The sequence below is a fragment of the Zeugodacus cucurbitae genome, chromosome 4 (assembly GCF_028554725.1).
Source record: "Zeugodacus cucurbitae isolate PBARC_wt_2022May chromosome 4, idZeuCucr1.2, whole genome shotgun sequence".
NCBI classification, from domain to species: Eukaryota; Metazoa; Arthropoda; class Insecta; order Diptera; family Tephritidae; genus Zeugodacus; species Zeugodacus cucurbitae.
In genome coordinates this window covers 971,634-988,057 of record NC_071669.1, presented here as the reverse complement: position 1 = coordinate 988,057, position 16,424 = coordinate 971,634, and the positions used below count along the sequence as shown (strand labels likewise).

At 37.2% G+C, this 16,424-nt stretch overlaps 1 protein-coding gene across 3 annotated transcripts in view; it reads left to right on the top strand.

The window, feature by feature from the left end:
* Abtb2_0 (ankyrin repeat and BTB/POZ domain-containing protein 2) overlaps positions 1-16,424 on the top strand; it is a 90,726-nt gene that overhangs the window by 57,558 nt on the left and 16,744 nt on the right. The window lies entirely within an intron of this gene.

Sequence of the window (16,424 nt, the reverse complement as noted above, 5' to 3'; positions counted from 1 at the left end):
TTAGGCGTTATGTAAGCAAATTCTTCATATTGTTTACATAAAAAACCCTGTCGGAAAATTGGTTAAAGAAAACTTAAATATGCTTAATGAAAAAATTTGAGAAAAATATTGATTATAAGATACTAAGTTCTTCAAATTAAAAAAAAAAATATTTATTTCAAATCTCTATTTCAATACAAATTAATTTAAAAATAACTGTTAATTAAATTTTCGTCTATTTTGCCACATTTCGTGCATAAACTTGGCATTCGTGCGCCTACTGTCTTTCACAAGCTCTAACCGCAGTTGCTAAATTAAACAAACTACAATAACAACAACAATGAAAGCAGCCGCCAGCGACCGCAAACGCTTAACTAACGGCTGTTTGTGTGTTGGCGCTGTGTATCAACTGAGAGACGGCAAGCACTTGTCGGATATTAGTTTTCACCACATTAACCTTGACCAGCTTGCTGCCCTTCGGGTGAGGCGGAGGTGAGACACCGCAAACGCGCTGTGCAGCTGCGGCTTCATTTGACTGTGGTTGGCTTGCCGCTTCAACACTTCTACACTGCCAACCGTGTTTGAAGAGACTCTGTGTGAATTTGCGTGCGCGTACAACTTTTTTCGTGGTTAGCACAACAACAACAACAACACCATTGGCGATGATGAGTTGCTAAAATTTAACTGTTTGCTGTGTTGATCTTTGAATCTTTGCATTCAATTCACTTTATTTGTTTTCATAACATTTGTTGTTGTATTGTCTTGCTCTAAACACCTTCACCCATCATTCAAACGCTTGCAATTTTCGATGCTTGAATTTCAAATTCAATTGCGCTGCTGATTCTTGTACGGTTTATGTGTTTGAGTGGCAACACATTATTATTTTTTTATATTTTATTTTTATATATATAGTATATTAAGTTTGTCACGAAGTTTGTAACACCCAGAAGGAAGCGTCGGAGACCCTAAAAAGTATATATATATAAATGATCAGTATGTTGAATTGAGTCGATTTAGCCATGTCCGTCCGTCTGTCTGTATATATACGAACTAGTCCTTCAGTTTTTAAGATATCGTTTTGAAATTTTGCAGATGTTATTTTCTCTTCAACATGCTGATCATTTGTCGGAACTGCCGACATCGGACCACTATATCATATAGCTGTCATACAAACCGAACGATCGGAATCAATGGCTTGTATGGAAAACTTCCGCATTTTACTACATATCTTCACGAAATTTGGTGTGAGTTATTGTTCATAGAAATAATTTAATCTCCGAAAAAGTTGTTCAGATCGATTCACTATAGCATATAGCTGCCATACAAACCAAACGATCGGAATCAAGGGCTTGTATGGAAAACTTCCGCATTTTACTACATATCTTCACGAAATGTGGTGTGAGTTATTGCTCATAGAAATAATTTAATCTCCGTAAAAATTGTTCAGATCGGTTCACTATAGCATATAGCTGCCATACAAACTGAACGATCGGAATCAAGGGCTTGTATGGAAAACTTCCGCATTTTACTACATATCTTCACGAAATGTGGTGTGAGTTATTGCTCATAGAAATAATTTAATCTCCGAAAAAATTGTTCAGATCGGTTCACTATAGCATATACATAGCTGCCATACAAACTGAACGATCGGAATCAAGGACTTGTTTTTTACTTACTTTTTCTTACGTCTTTAGATTTGCTTAAACACATAGTTACTAAAAGAAATGCACCTGTGAAGGATATATTAGCTTCGGTACAGCCCAAGCTAACGTTTAAAATTTCATTTTTATATTTTTATTTTTTTTTTCTTTTTAAATTCAAAAATAATTATTTAAATATAATCCAAATTTCATAACTCTTCATAAAGTCTTCATCGCTTAAAGTTTTTAATATTTAAATTAAATATAGTTCGCGTGCATAATTAAGCGCTGACTTTATGGCTCATATTTTTGCAATTATTATTTTATTTGTTTTTGTTTAATGTTTTGCTCTAGAACTTCCAACAACATGCAGTAAATGATTTGATGCTCTAGTGACGTTGACCTTGGTCGGCATTCACACCAAAGCTGGTTGTGTCAACACTTTGTAATTGTCACTAAAAACGTAATTAAATACTCCTCCGCCCAGTGAGTTAATTACGCGCCAACTTAGTTAGTTAGTTAGTTGGTAATGAGATCAATAAAAATTATTTTTTTTTATAATTTTAGTTAGTAAAAGATATTTTTGGCAAAAAATTTTATTTTTTCGTTTCCTAATTACTTCACAACTGCAATTGAAGACATATAGAGAGGAGGGAAGCATTTTCATATTTTTATTTGCTTGTTCTTGTATTGTTGTGGGGCCAGAAAACATTTCCAAATTATTTTGAGTTTTGATGTTAAGGGTCCGATTTTGGGTCAGTTGCTGGATATGTATATATTGATTTGTTGTTGTTATTGTTGTAATGACATGATTACCGAAAGAAACCTTGAAGAATGTTGCTAACTGTTAGTCCTTCATCTGATAAGTATGTGGGCACGAACCTTAAAAGAGTAATGTCAGATATATCTGCTTAGTCAAATTCTTATCACTGTCCAGCAAATACCAAACTCAGAAGAATCACTGGATTTAACTCAACATTGTAAGCACAAAAAGCAAAGTGATAAAATCATTTACTGCCTCACATGCGTGCCAAATTTGTCTCCGACGACCTTCCGCACACTTGTGGCAGTGATTTTGTGTTTCGATAGCAAAGCAAAGCAAAGTGAATTTCGCAAATATTTTCAACTGTCCGAAAATGAATTTATCAGCAACAATTGCATATTTGCGATAAAAATACTTTACATACTCGATGCTAAAAGGAGGCGCGATTTCGTAAGCCACACACGCTCACATTGACTTACTTACTTATTCACCAACTAACCAAGTCCAAAACACCCGGGCGCTGAGTGATGAATTGTTGGCTGCGACTTAAGTGCGTCGAAAGAATTCGCCAAAAACCAACGAGCAAAGGCGAAGTTACATAAATGCTGCAGCGCCAAAAGCGCAACACACAACCAACAACAACAAAGTTGCGATTTTTTAAGCAAGCTCAACAGCCAGTGCAAAGCGTAGAAAAAGAAGAAGCGAAACTGAATTAGAAAATTGTTGTACTGACAGCAATAGCAACAAGCAACAAGCGCAGACAGAGATAAACGAGCTGAACAGCAGCAACCTTTGTAAGCAGTTGGTAATTAGTTGATGTTGTCTGCTGCGACTGTCTTAAAGTGGACTTAGAAGGTCCACTGATGACAGTTGCAAAAAATCGGTGGCACACAGAAACAAAAAAGTCTAACAAAAATGAAAGAGACAAAAACGTGCAAAATAAACAAGGCAAATAAGCAGCTCGTAAAGAGCGCCAGAAACCAACAGATTTGCCAAGCAGTCAGTAGTCAGCACTGCCAACCAATTATTTGCCATTTGGTTCGTTATGGTGCTAAAACCGAGTTAAATACATAATTACATGGCCGCTGGACATGGTGGCCAGCAGAAACCCCGTCAGAACACAGTTGAGACTGAGGCGCAGAGGAGTGACACTTTGAAAGTGAGCTGTCTGCGGAAAAGCGGAGCAAAGTATTAGCATAGAAAATGCAAAAATAACAATAACAACAACAAACGAGTGGAAAAGTGCGGAGGGAAACTTATCAAGACGAAGCAACGAGGCATTGTTTACAGAAGACTCGCGCAAAATTTAGCAAAAAAACGCGCTAGTAGTTAGATTTTAATAATAAAAGTGTCTTTTTCTTGTTGCAATTTGAGCTTTAATTGTTGAGGCGTACAGCTGTAGGCTACCGGACTTAAGCCTAAGCTTTGGGGAGAAAGTTAAATACTTAAGTGGACAACGAAAGTTGGTTGGTTCTTGAACAAAAAGAAAAAAAAAACAAATTAAAGAAAAAATGAAACCAAATTGTGCCTTTCTCTGCATATTTCTATTTCTATTTCTATTTATTTTTAATTATGCATACTTTTTTGTGACTTCACATTTCCACTTGTAGTCTCCTCAAAACGCTGTGTTTGTAGAACACTTCAAGTCAAGTGAACGCGCAGAATGAGAACTAGGAAATCACTGTGTTCATCATGCCACTCACAGATTTGTTTATTTGCTTAATTCTGCGTTCGTTCTCACATAGCCATTTGACGTTGTCTTGTTTGCAACGAGTTCGTGTCCTAAGTCTTTTGTTTACACACTCGTAATCTCGCGAAACGAGTGGGCGTTTAACAACGAGTGATTATGTTGAAGTGACGGATTAATTTGGAGCAGCGTGTTAAAAAGTGCTAAGCGAATTTTATGGTTTGAGATGTTTTGGAATTATGTTGGAAAGGAATTAGTTCAGCGCCCTTCGAGGCATTTTTTGGACTTGTGGAAAGTAGAGTAGAATAAAATGTGGTATGTAAAAATGAAGGGAAGGAATTGAAGAAACGTATTACGTTGAAAATCCTGACATATTTTTGTCTTTTAGTAAACCTATTTATTTTAAGATATATATACATATATATATACAGTGAAACCTGTATAAGCGAGAGTTCAAGGGAGCACAATCTTATTATCGCTTAAAGAGGTTTCTCACTAACTCGAGTTTCTCTCTAATGCACGTACATATGTAGTGTTTCTCTCTTATAGAGGTACGCAGCAATAACAAGTCACAGCAAATACGAATGTAGTAAATATGTACATATGTAAACTCACTCTGAATTTCATTCCGCGATTTTCCGGATTCAAACGCATTCTGATTTTTCTTTTTGACATGATGCAGAGTATAACTTTCCTTCGCAATTGATAACTATAAACCGAGTGAGTCCGACAAACAGCACGGTAAAGAAGCACACGTGTCCATTCGAAAAGAATGCCATAGAGTAACAGCATTTTTAGTTCCACGAAATAGAATTCCACGAAATACAAAACAATGGTCGGAAGTTTCCCAAAAGTTAAGAATGAGTCATAAAATTGCAGATGTTAAACTTGTAAATAAAGTTCGTCTCTCGCTTATAGAGACCAGATAAGTAGCAGTCTCACTTACGAAGGTCTATGAGGCAAAAACGACTCTCTCTTACAGAGGTTTTTGTTTCTCACTAATAGAGGTTTTGGAAGCTTAAAATGACGGGTCCTAGCTATTACTCCCACTTATAGAGTTTTCTCACTAATCCAGTTCTCACTTATCCAGGTTTGACTGTATATATATATTTGGCGTAGGAACTGCTTTAAGCGATACTAGCCGAATCCACCAGAGCGCGCCACTCGTTCCTCCTTCTTCCTTTTTGGCGCCAACTGGAAACACCAAGTGAAGCCAGGTCACTTTGCACTTGGTCTTTCCACCGGAGTGGAGGTCGTCCTCTTCTGCGGCTTCCTCCAGCGGCATCGAACACTTTCAGAGCTGGAGTGGTTGCATCCATTCGTACAACATGACCTAGCCAGTGCAGCCGCTGTCTTTTCATTCGCTGAACTATGTCAATGTCGTCGTATAAATCGTACAGCTCATCGTTCCATCGTCTGCGGTATTCGCCATTACCAATGTTTAGAGAACCATAAATCTTGCGCAAAACCTTTCTCTCGAAACCCCCAAGAGTCGTCTCATCGGACGTTGTCATCGTCATCAGGACGGGAATAATGAGCGACTTATAAGAGTTTGATTTTGGTTCGTCGAGAGAGGACTTTACTTTTCAATTGCCTACTTAGTTCAAAGTAGCACCTGTTGACAAGAGTGATTCTGTTGTTAATGCTGGTTAATTTTAAGGTATAACTTCAGATTATATATTGACTTCATCAATATTTGAGAGCTCGTATCATTAAGTAACCGTATTCCAGCTCAAGAATCTGCATATTTTTATAACCATAAACCTTAGAGGTCATGTTAGTTACACGATTACGGGTCTGCTCATAAAAATATGAGTCTCCAAAGTGTATTTGAACATCTGGTGTAGTTAAAGTATCAAATGAAGAAGATTCTATCAAGGCACTTCTTCATTCATATCTATTCTATTACCATCATTATACTCCCTTTAACAATATTATTAAATTAAGATAGCTAAAAGTGCCACAGAGTTGTGTAATAGCTTCAAAAATAACCGTTTGGCTGCAGTAAACATGTTCAATACTTCTGATTCTCAACGCATTTACTTGAAATTTGTACGACTTTAAACACCTCAACACTTTAACCGCATTACCGTTGCGTAACACAAATTGCGTGTAGGTTTCATTTGCTCATACAGCACAATTCTCCGCCTTCTCTTCCACTTCCAACGCTGGCAATTTTCTGCGTTATCATCGTGGGTTTTCGTTTCGTTTTTATTTCGAATCTAATGACCGTTTTTTTGCTGGTTTTTTTCTATTTTTATACTTCAATTCTACAATTACTTTATTATGCTGCGTGCTGGTCTGTCTGCGCGATGAAGTTGTTTACTTGTGTTCACGTTGTTAATCAATTCTCTGTTTTTTTTGCGCACCCGCTGTGATTGACACTTGCACTTTTAAGGTTTTGCTCTGTGCGCATGCGTGTGTGTCTGCTTGGCCGTTGGTGTGTTTGTTGTATAAACAAATAGAAATATGTTTGTTGTATGTCTATTTTGATTTGTTGTGATTAGTTTTGTATAATTTTGTAACGGTTTAGCATTCACTTCAACAAACATATTAACAAATAAACATACTTACATACATACATATGGAATTGTTCATATAGCAGCATATCTCAGCAGCATATTTCTTGTCTTGTAGTGCTCCAAAAGGGAGTGTACAAGTGCATGCATTTGTTTTACAATTAATTACAATTTTGTATACAACGATTTGCTTTGCTTTGCTACGATTCATTAATTCAATTAATTCGAGGCGTTCAGCTTATACAAAGGCAAAGGCGCACAGCTCAAATGCTTTGTTGATTGATTTTTCTTCACAAAAAAAGTGTTAAGTAATCGCTAGGTATTGCATATATATTTATGTATGTTTGTATATATAGCGAGCCCTATCTATATGCTAGCAGGCAAATTCGTCGATTTGTGGAAACTCTGCGCAGCAATGAGCGCTGGCGCCCTTGTGCTTTTCTTAGGTTTGCCTTTCTCTCGGCGCTAATTAGGGAGAGACCTCTAATTTTTATGCTTTTCCTAAGCGCTTCAAAACAATTTGGAAAGGGGAAGACTCTGCGTTAATTTCATAATGATTTAAAGGCGTTTCTTTTGATTAAATATTGAAAAAAAAAATACAAAAAAATATTAATTATCAGCATAAGTAGTGGTGTTTTTGTAAAGAGTGAGGTTAAATGGCAAGATAAATTAAAAATGGTTGAAAGTTCTCAGTTTGTAAAATGTTGAGATTTTTGGAGACTTGAATACAATTTTTGGAGACATGAATTTTTTGGAGACTTTTGGAAACTTGAGATTTTTGAAACCTATAAAATATTATAACTCTTAGGCTAGTTTATCCTAGTTTTTCAAAGCAATGAGCGTGAATTTAACCAAATTAGCTTTCAATACAATCTCACACAGCTTCCAAGGTCTAAGTCTTTACTAAACATCCTTAAATGTAAATAATATGAATTTCGCTTGAAAATGGAACTAACGTGGAAAATGTATCGTTTTTATTATGAAATACACGCCCTCAATCTCTATCATATTGTCACAGTTCCGGTCAATTCAAGTCAGACCACTTGGCTGCAGACTCGCTACAAACTCGAATACAATCGAAAGTGAAATTATCACTAGCGTTAATAAGCTTACTAAATGGAGAATAACTGGCGACAACAAAAAACTATTAAGTCTACATTTTGGCAAAAGCAAGGGAACTGCCGTAGTGCTGAGGAGGCACACAACGACGGCAATAAACTGAAACGCATGAACAAGTCGCTAACAAAGCGCTAAAAATGATAAAAATCAAATTCGCGCAATTAACAATAGCGCAATGTATAACAACAACAACAATAAATAAAAGCAACAACAACGACAATAATTGAATGAAGAGCACTCAGTACCGAGTCGAAGCAAACAAGAAAGCTCAGCCATCAGATTGCCATCGCCACGGCTCCGGAGACAGCTGAGAGGGCAATAAACTCACGCGTCCGCCAAGCAGCAGCAAGAAGCGTGCACCATAAACAAGAATAAAATGAAGCGTAGAAACAGTCAATGGCGGCACAAGAAGAAGAGAATCAGCGTTTCAGCTGCTGCTAAAAGGGGCGCCGCGAGCGTTTTTGCGCTGGAGAATTTGAGCGCGTTTTAATTGTCAACTTGACAGCACTTTGTGTTACTCCACTTTTTTCTACAATATTTTTTTTTTTTGGTGCGAAATCTTACAACAAACAGTCGTGACAACGCACATTTGCCACGCATTTTGAACATACATACTTACAGAGTCATGAGCAACCATTACAGTACAGTTACATATGCGTGGCACACACATACATACACTTAAGCAAATCGGTGTACATTACAACCGTCATAACACCCGCGACAGCCGCACAGCAAGCTCATTACAGCCCTCGATGTACGCACTTATGTTTTGTTGTTGTTGTATTTGTTGCCGGTATGGACACTTTTATAGATTCATACATTGCTGGTTTTACGTAACTACTCTAATAACGTAAGCACGTAAGTAGCTTGGCTATGTGGCAGCGTTGGCGTTGTCACCTGCTACAATTGCTACCGCACTCAGCTGGCCATAATTATTAGAGTGTAAGAAACACTGTTATGTAAACAACGCTGGGGCGGTATAAATAAATACCTGTTTTTGTTGTTTAAAGTTTCTTCGTCAGTGTTTTACATAAATGTGGGTTATAATCATTGGAGTGCACTCCAAAGCTCATTACAGAACATACATAAATGTTCAATTGATAGGAGTCCTCCTCTTGATTAGCATCATAACCTCGATCGGACACTTTTTCGACTGCTCCGCTTTCGTCAGACTGACGCTGAACTATCACGGATCTTATAGTAGCTTCGGTAAATCGGGAAGAATATAGTCTGGAATAGATTTAGGCCGCCTCATCAGATTTATTATATAATGGGCTCACAACTCTTCGTTGATACTTGAGGATCTTTGGAATTATACCTGGTAGATTTGATATCATAAAGCGTCGGTACTCCAAAAGTCCAGCTGAGATACCCATATTCTCCATCGCGGAGTTCAGTGCCAAAAGTTAACCTAACATTAACGTGATCTAAAAAAGTAACTCGAAACAAATCTAACGAAGATTTACTTAATCTCCCACTAATAGAATTAGAATCGAGTAACTTAACGATCCTTTTTTCTGATGCAAGTTGTTCTTAATCTAAAATTACTCGCATCATCGTTCAAAAATTATTATCTCGAACATGCTAAGGGCTACAGCATCTTATTTGAACAAGCTTCATTCTTCAACAACCCACATAACACAGTTCATCAATTGTCTTAATGGCTAACTTAGTCTTTCGGTTTTTAGTCCAGTTTAATAAGGGATTGCTATAAAACTTGACTTAAAAAGCCTCACGGAAGCTTAAATAGGAAATCTTCTATATTTTTCACTTTTTTTAAATGCTGTGATGCTTTATCCGATACCAAATCGTTTCCGCAACTTGTCTCCAGAGCCCAAATTTGATTCTTATCTATGTTTAAATGCCGATACTAAACAATTCACCTCCAGTGGCTCATCTTCCCCTTCAGTAACAATAATTACAAACAAACAGGGCTACCAGCAATAACAAAAACAACAACTACTCACTGCAAATGACAGTAATTCGTCGCGTGAAAGTGTGGGAGTCACAGTGTGGCATCCACATTGGCGTGAGCGGCACGCTGACAATTGTTCCGAGTTAGTTGGTGTTTTTGTAGTTTTTGTTATGGGTAATTTTTGTCGGCTGCCAAGCGTGCAATTATCTATCTAATCACTGCAGCGTGTGCCCGTGCCACAACAACGTGGTTTTGACGCCTTGCAACAGCGGCAAGCACAAAAAAAGTGCCACCAAGAAACGCTCAGGCGACACTTGTTGTGCGGCGTTTTTTTGCTAAGAAATTTTTTCCACCATGAACTCTACACACGATCATGCCATTCAACAATGCTTTGTAGTTGTTTGTATGCGCTTTTCTGCCGTTCCCTTTGGCGGTCGGCCCTTTTGACGGCATTTCTCACTTTTGTATTCGTGGCAGCCGCAGCAGCGCCCAGCGTAGATTCTGATTTTTTCTGCCGCACTGCCTCACTGCCGCATTGCCGCGAGATGTTGCGGAAACGGAAGCTGGCATTTATTTATTTACTATGCGAGTGAAATGCTTACTTAATTTTTTTTTCTGGAAGCTAATGAGTTGCTCTTCTCTTGCTCCAAAGATATTTAATTTCTTTGTTTACACTGGGAACCGGGAAAGAGTTCAGGCTGGCGCTTGAGACCTATTTAACTAATAACAACGCGGAAATGAAGATGCTGCGATGAAGGCAATCACTGTTGCTGGAAAAAGGAATAATTTGAAATAAATTCGAGAGGATTGAGGAAATGTGTGACCAGGTAGTGATTGGCAAAAAAACCAGAAACGTTTAAAGAAGTTAAAAAGATAAAAAATGCAAGTTGGACCTTATGTAATGTGATTTTTATTATAAATATTTATTTAAAGTTCTCAGCTACTTCTGTGATCTCTTCTTTGGAGGCTGAGGTTATGAAAAAATTTTCTGGAAATAGGAAGTTTGAGATGTTGATATAATATATTTGATGAGATATCTTGACAAGAACATTTCTTAATGACAAAATGAGAGTGTGAAAGAGATACTCTAGGTAAAATATAATTAAAATTTCACCAAAAATTAAGCAGTTTTCTGGTTGAGATTTCTAAAGAGTATACTCATAGATCATTGAACTATATATAGAGCCTGAATAAAAATAAAAGAATGCTTATATACGCTCCCTTTTGAAATGAAGACCTTTTTAAGCTTAGCGGAGACTTTCAGTGTCATTAACTTTTCTATTAAATCCACATTGCCTTTACACTTGAGTATTATTTAAACAATTTTCATATAAGTAAGAAAAAAAGGCATGCTTCAGCCTACCAAGTACGTGCTTATTACAACTTTCACACAGTTATAATTAGTCAAATCAAGAAAATAATATAAAATTTACAATCGTAAAAATGCAAATTTCTTTTTTTTTTCGCTCCTTCAACACAAATTCACCAAAAATATTCAAATTTCATGTCAACAACACCGAACAATGGCCTCTGCGCGCTGGCTAGAGAGTCGAAAATAATGCAAATGCCACGAATTAGCAAGCGAAAAATTCTCACTATTCAAGCATTAATGGGATGTTGCACTGAATTCGAAATGCCGCCGCCGCTGCCGAGCAAATACCGCATCAGATAGCATTTTTAAATGTTTGTACATGTATGTATGTACTTACGTGACTAACGGTGATTTCCACATATTGTTGCTGTTGCTGTTTTTGTTGTCGTGCTAACAACCTTGCGGCAAAAGTTCAGTTCACATTGATGTTTAATCAAAGGCGGAGGTGTATGAGTGTGCGTGTGTGCGCACTACAATACAAAAATCCCAATTTATCAAAGCGCATGTAGAGCAAAAAACAGTTAATTGTTTAAAAGTAAAAGTGCACAAGCGCAACATGCAACCTCAATGCGCCGCAAAGTCGCTTCGCCATGCACTTGAGTTGCCTTTGAGCGTGGCAGCCATTGTCTTTGCATTGAATTGCCCTGAAAGATTTGTCAAATGCCTTGCTACATTTTCCCTTATCACAAAGCCATTGAAAGCGCTGGAATTATATATATATTCCATTGTGATTAGCGACACTCCACACTTGTGGCAAGCAAATTTTTTGAATGGCGAAAGCACGGAGTTGAATGAGTTGTCGGGGATGGGAGAAATAGTGGAGAGCAGAGAAATTATATTTTAGAAAAGTAAGATCTCCCGGATTCTGAGCACTTTCACAGTATTAAATTTCGCCCAACTTTAGTGATTTACTCGAGGGATCTCTGTCACATGTTGGTACAATTTGTATTGAAAGCAGACGGTGTTATACGAAAGAGTTTTAGAAATGCCACAAAAAGAGCTGGAAATCTTGTATAGCCTCCTCTATGATAACTGGAAGTCAGAATCAGTTAATACATGAGACACAGTCTATAGCTATGTCTTAATTAGATTTCGAAAAGTCTATGATTTTTTCTTATTAACCATGAGTAAAAATAATTTGATCTTTCTTGGTCTCAATTCTCGATCAGTGGCTGATTTGCACGTTTCACACTTTCTTCATACTCCCTATACTAACAAACTTCTCAATTTTATGTGGACTTCTAAATCCCTGTTTTCATACTTGGTGTGTTCAATAAATAACGGGAATTTTAAAACTTCACGGGTTTGGTTCAATTGTCAATATTTTTATTATGCTGACGGGAATAAGTAAATGTGAATTGAATAATTTTTTTTTTGAAAAACCAAAATTCCCGTTACTTTTTGAACACACCTCGTATATGTTTTTAAAACGATATAACTCAGAGTTGCATTGGAAGTCAAGTAATTATTCTGTTTTTACCACTCTTTTTATACCATCTGCCAACTTTTTTTATTTTTAATTATCTGACGTAAGTTGCAGAGTTCAAACACATTACAACTCTCATTAACACATCAATAGCAACTGCCATACATTTCCTCATAGGAAATTTGGGGCATAAATGTGATGAAATTATGAATTTTTTCTTGTCACTGCAACAACAATGACCAGCGCAATAACTGTCGATTGCAATCATTTACAAGCGAACGCGACTAAAACTTGTGTAATCCCTTGTTGGGACGGTGAGTGAAGTGCAGTCATTTCCTGTACGAGTACATTTTCGCCAACAACATTGGGCGCTGCGCTTTTTTCAACATTTTTTCCATTTCATACATATTTTTTGTATGATTTTTACATAATAATAATCCGCGCGCGCATAAGCATATGCAACTCATGGCGGGCAGAAGCGGCAAGCACTGTATGTAGCTGGTGGCAAGTGGCAAGTGAGGAGTTGAGCTGACTGCTGACTGCTCCTTTTCGCATTTTCATTTCGCATTTCAATTGAGTTTTCATATTTTCTCATGCCGCTGCCAAACAAACAATGTTGTGTATTTCCACTTTTTGCATTTTAATTTCTGGCACTTTCTTCAGCGGCCAATTACCAGCGCGGCAGCACAACGCAGCGCAATAATAATCAAAATTAATTTATTACACAACAATTTTCGCATTAAAACACCGCCAACAACTGTCTTGAACCAGACAATAACAACAACAGCAATAAGAAAGGGCGTGTTGGCGGACGGGCGTGCGGAGAACACTTAAGGAAAATAAGCTGCACGAATGAAAGCTTTCAGAAAGCAAAAAATTGTAAAAATTTGAAATAAATTATTGTCATTACAATTGAAATTTGAGCGTTTCGAAAAGCGATTGTAGTTGTTGGTCGTACTTAAAAAATAAAAAAAAGATAAGCTTAATGGAAAAAATGCAAACCGAATTTTCGCCGAAAAACTTTCAAGCGCACGCACCACAATCCACGTTTAATGTCCATTTTGCGTGGGTAAATGAGAAAAAAGCAAAAGCCAAACGAACGCCACAATTTAGAAATGGAATGTTGTAAGCGCATACCGAAGACAATGGAAAATGCCATAGCCATTAGTAAGCGGCCATTAAGCGCACTCTTCGTGTCTTCCTTAGCTTGTAAGCGTGGAAACAGCAAATAAGTATTTCTAGATCAAGCGCATGCGCATGCGCCGCCGCCACTTTGCTGATTTTGTTGCTTGGCGCGGGTGTGCGACTGCCGCTGTGATCATCCAACGTTACTGCAGGCGCTCAACGTTAAATTGTTGTTATGCGCTTAACATTGTTGTTGCAGTGACTTAGCTGTAGTACATTAAATGTTGAGATGTCATGAAACATTGCCGGTTTACTTTACGGAGAGACAGCGGCACTAAGTGGTCGGCGTCAATTTAACAATTTCGTCTACTCGAAGCTTTTCACTTTCTGCTAATTTAGAATATTTCTTTTTTTATTTTTTATTGAAAATTTTGAACTATTTTATCAAATATCTGCCTACGATTTCACTCCATTAGTCACTCTCTCTCTCATATTCTCACACTCTCATTTGTACATAACTATGTGGCAGCACCTGCTCACCATAACAAATGCTAATGCAACGCATCGAAATTCTGCGTCACCCACTTCCGCCTACTTTTCAAATTAATTTTCTTCTGGCTTCCCTTTGGACGGACTGTCAACTTTGACGGACGTTTCATGTACTTCATGCTTTCCCTACCATTCAACCGCAGCGCCGTAACAAATTTAATAATTGCAGGCACAAGCGTAATTAGCCTGATGCCAGTAATCTATCTATTCTTGATGCCGCACTTAACAACGAAAACAACAACAAAAACATCGAAACTTTGCAACAACAAAAGCAAAAGCATTTAAGAAAAATTGAAACAAAGAATTCTGCGCCTGCAAAGAAAATTTAGAAATTTTCTAAATTAAGCAAACACAGCAAAGAAGTGTAGGGTGATGAGGGGAGTATGCCGTGAAAAAAGTGTGCTCTAATATCTAAGCGCATCCATCACGAAATATTGACCCACTTCTCGACGGTCGCTCTTTTGTTTCAGACGTCAATTAGCCAGACATTGTATTTCAGTGCGGCGATTTGAACCTCGACGGCATAGCTTTAGGTTGCTGCCAACGCCTCCATTGCGGGTTCTCCCTGCGCGTTGTTAGGTGTCATTAGTGTATGAAAGCGCTGGAGGGAAAAGAAGCTGTGAGCGCTTGAATAATATCTAGCTAACTGTAGCAGGCACACACCTCTCTCAATGTATTGTGTGTTTAGAGTTGGACTTCTTCTATTGTTTGGCATCGCTTTGTAAGCCATCTCGTGCGCTTAGTTATTAATCTTTCGTCGCTGCTAAGTTTGTGATCGATTCTGGCATAGCTTCGAGTGAGGATTAATTACGCTTGGTTTTTATTATAATTACAGGCAATTCCGTATGAAATCACGCACGGAAGAATATTAAGTGATTTAGATCGTATGATTTTATTGTGAAATGGTTTAGAAAGTGCGCTTTTTTACTTTTTGTCTAATTTGAGTTATCAAATATAATGCGGATTTTGTTAGACTAGAAGTAAGTGAGTAGCGAAATAAGCCTTTACGGAGTTTCTAAAGTTCAGGTTAATGATATGATTTTAATTTGCTAAGTATAAGATAGTCTTTAATATATAGAATATGTGGTCGAAGATACGATCGCTCTATAATGGTCCTTTTAAACCCATATTTTACATCCATTTAGTTTCTGTATACAATTATAATATTTTCAATAATCAAAGAGCTTTTACAAATATGAAAGCTCTCGAGCTTTTTGTGAAAGCTCAGTTTTTAGCAGTGATTTTTGACATTCTTACAAATTCGAATTCCTTAGTAGAATTTCTCCATCAATTAATAGCACAAGCTTTAAATAGATCTATTTTTATTTCTTTATTAAATTTTCTTGTACAAAAAATCTGAGATAAAAGTCTAAAGTAAAGCTTTCATAAGTACGATAATTTGATTTTAAACTTAATAAATGCTTGGAAGCATAATAAAGATCAAATATCATCAAAAGCAATTAAATAAAAATGGATTAGTGAGACGAATCACAATAAACAAATGAGAACAAAAAGAACAGAATGAAAGAAGCGTTATGTTGCATGCGCGCAATTCAAATGAGGAGAAAGCCAGAGTGCAGCAACGTGTAGAACGCAAGCGTAATTAGATTCACTGACTGCGCAACTGCATTGTTCTATGGCAGCTTAATTAATAACAAAAAACGCTGCTGCAACGCCCACTGACCGCCATCGCATTAGCAAGTCGAAAGTGAAGCGAATTTGTGTGGGCAATGAAGGAAATGAAGATAAAATAGCAATATAACGGCTAAAGATGAATATTTGGTGGTTATATTATTTGGTAGTCATAAGGGACCCATACTCGCGGGGGTTAGGGGGTTAATATGCTTGAGAAAATTTGAATAGTTGTAGAACACGTAAAGGTTAGTCCTAAAACTGTCTCTTTAGTACATAAACCATAAAAAATTACAAATTAATTTTTTTCTCCAACTTACCTAAACCTATTTGCACTATCTACATAAAAAAAATATTTTTATAATTTTTAATAATTTCATAATTTGCTCCACTATATGTCGATGATTTTTCTATAACAACAATGGCTGTGCTCCGGCAAAATGTTCATGCTCATGTTCTAGCGCTGATCGACACATAAATTCATGCGTGTCTGTCCATATAGGCAACCACACTGCACAAACCCGGGTGTGTGCTACAAATGCATGCAAATGTTGCATGTCAAACAACGTTAACAACAACAATCCCGCGTCAATATATATTTTTTTCTTCAACAAGATCCCCTTCTTGCACCGCGCTCCACTTCTTCTGTGTGGTGATGTGAGCATTTGTGCGCCATTGGCAACTTTGTATGTAATAAC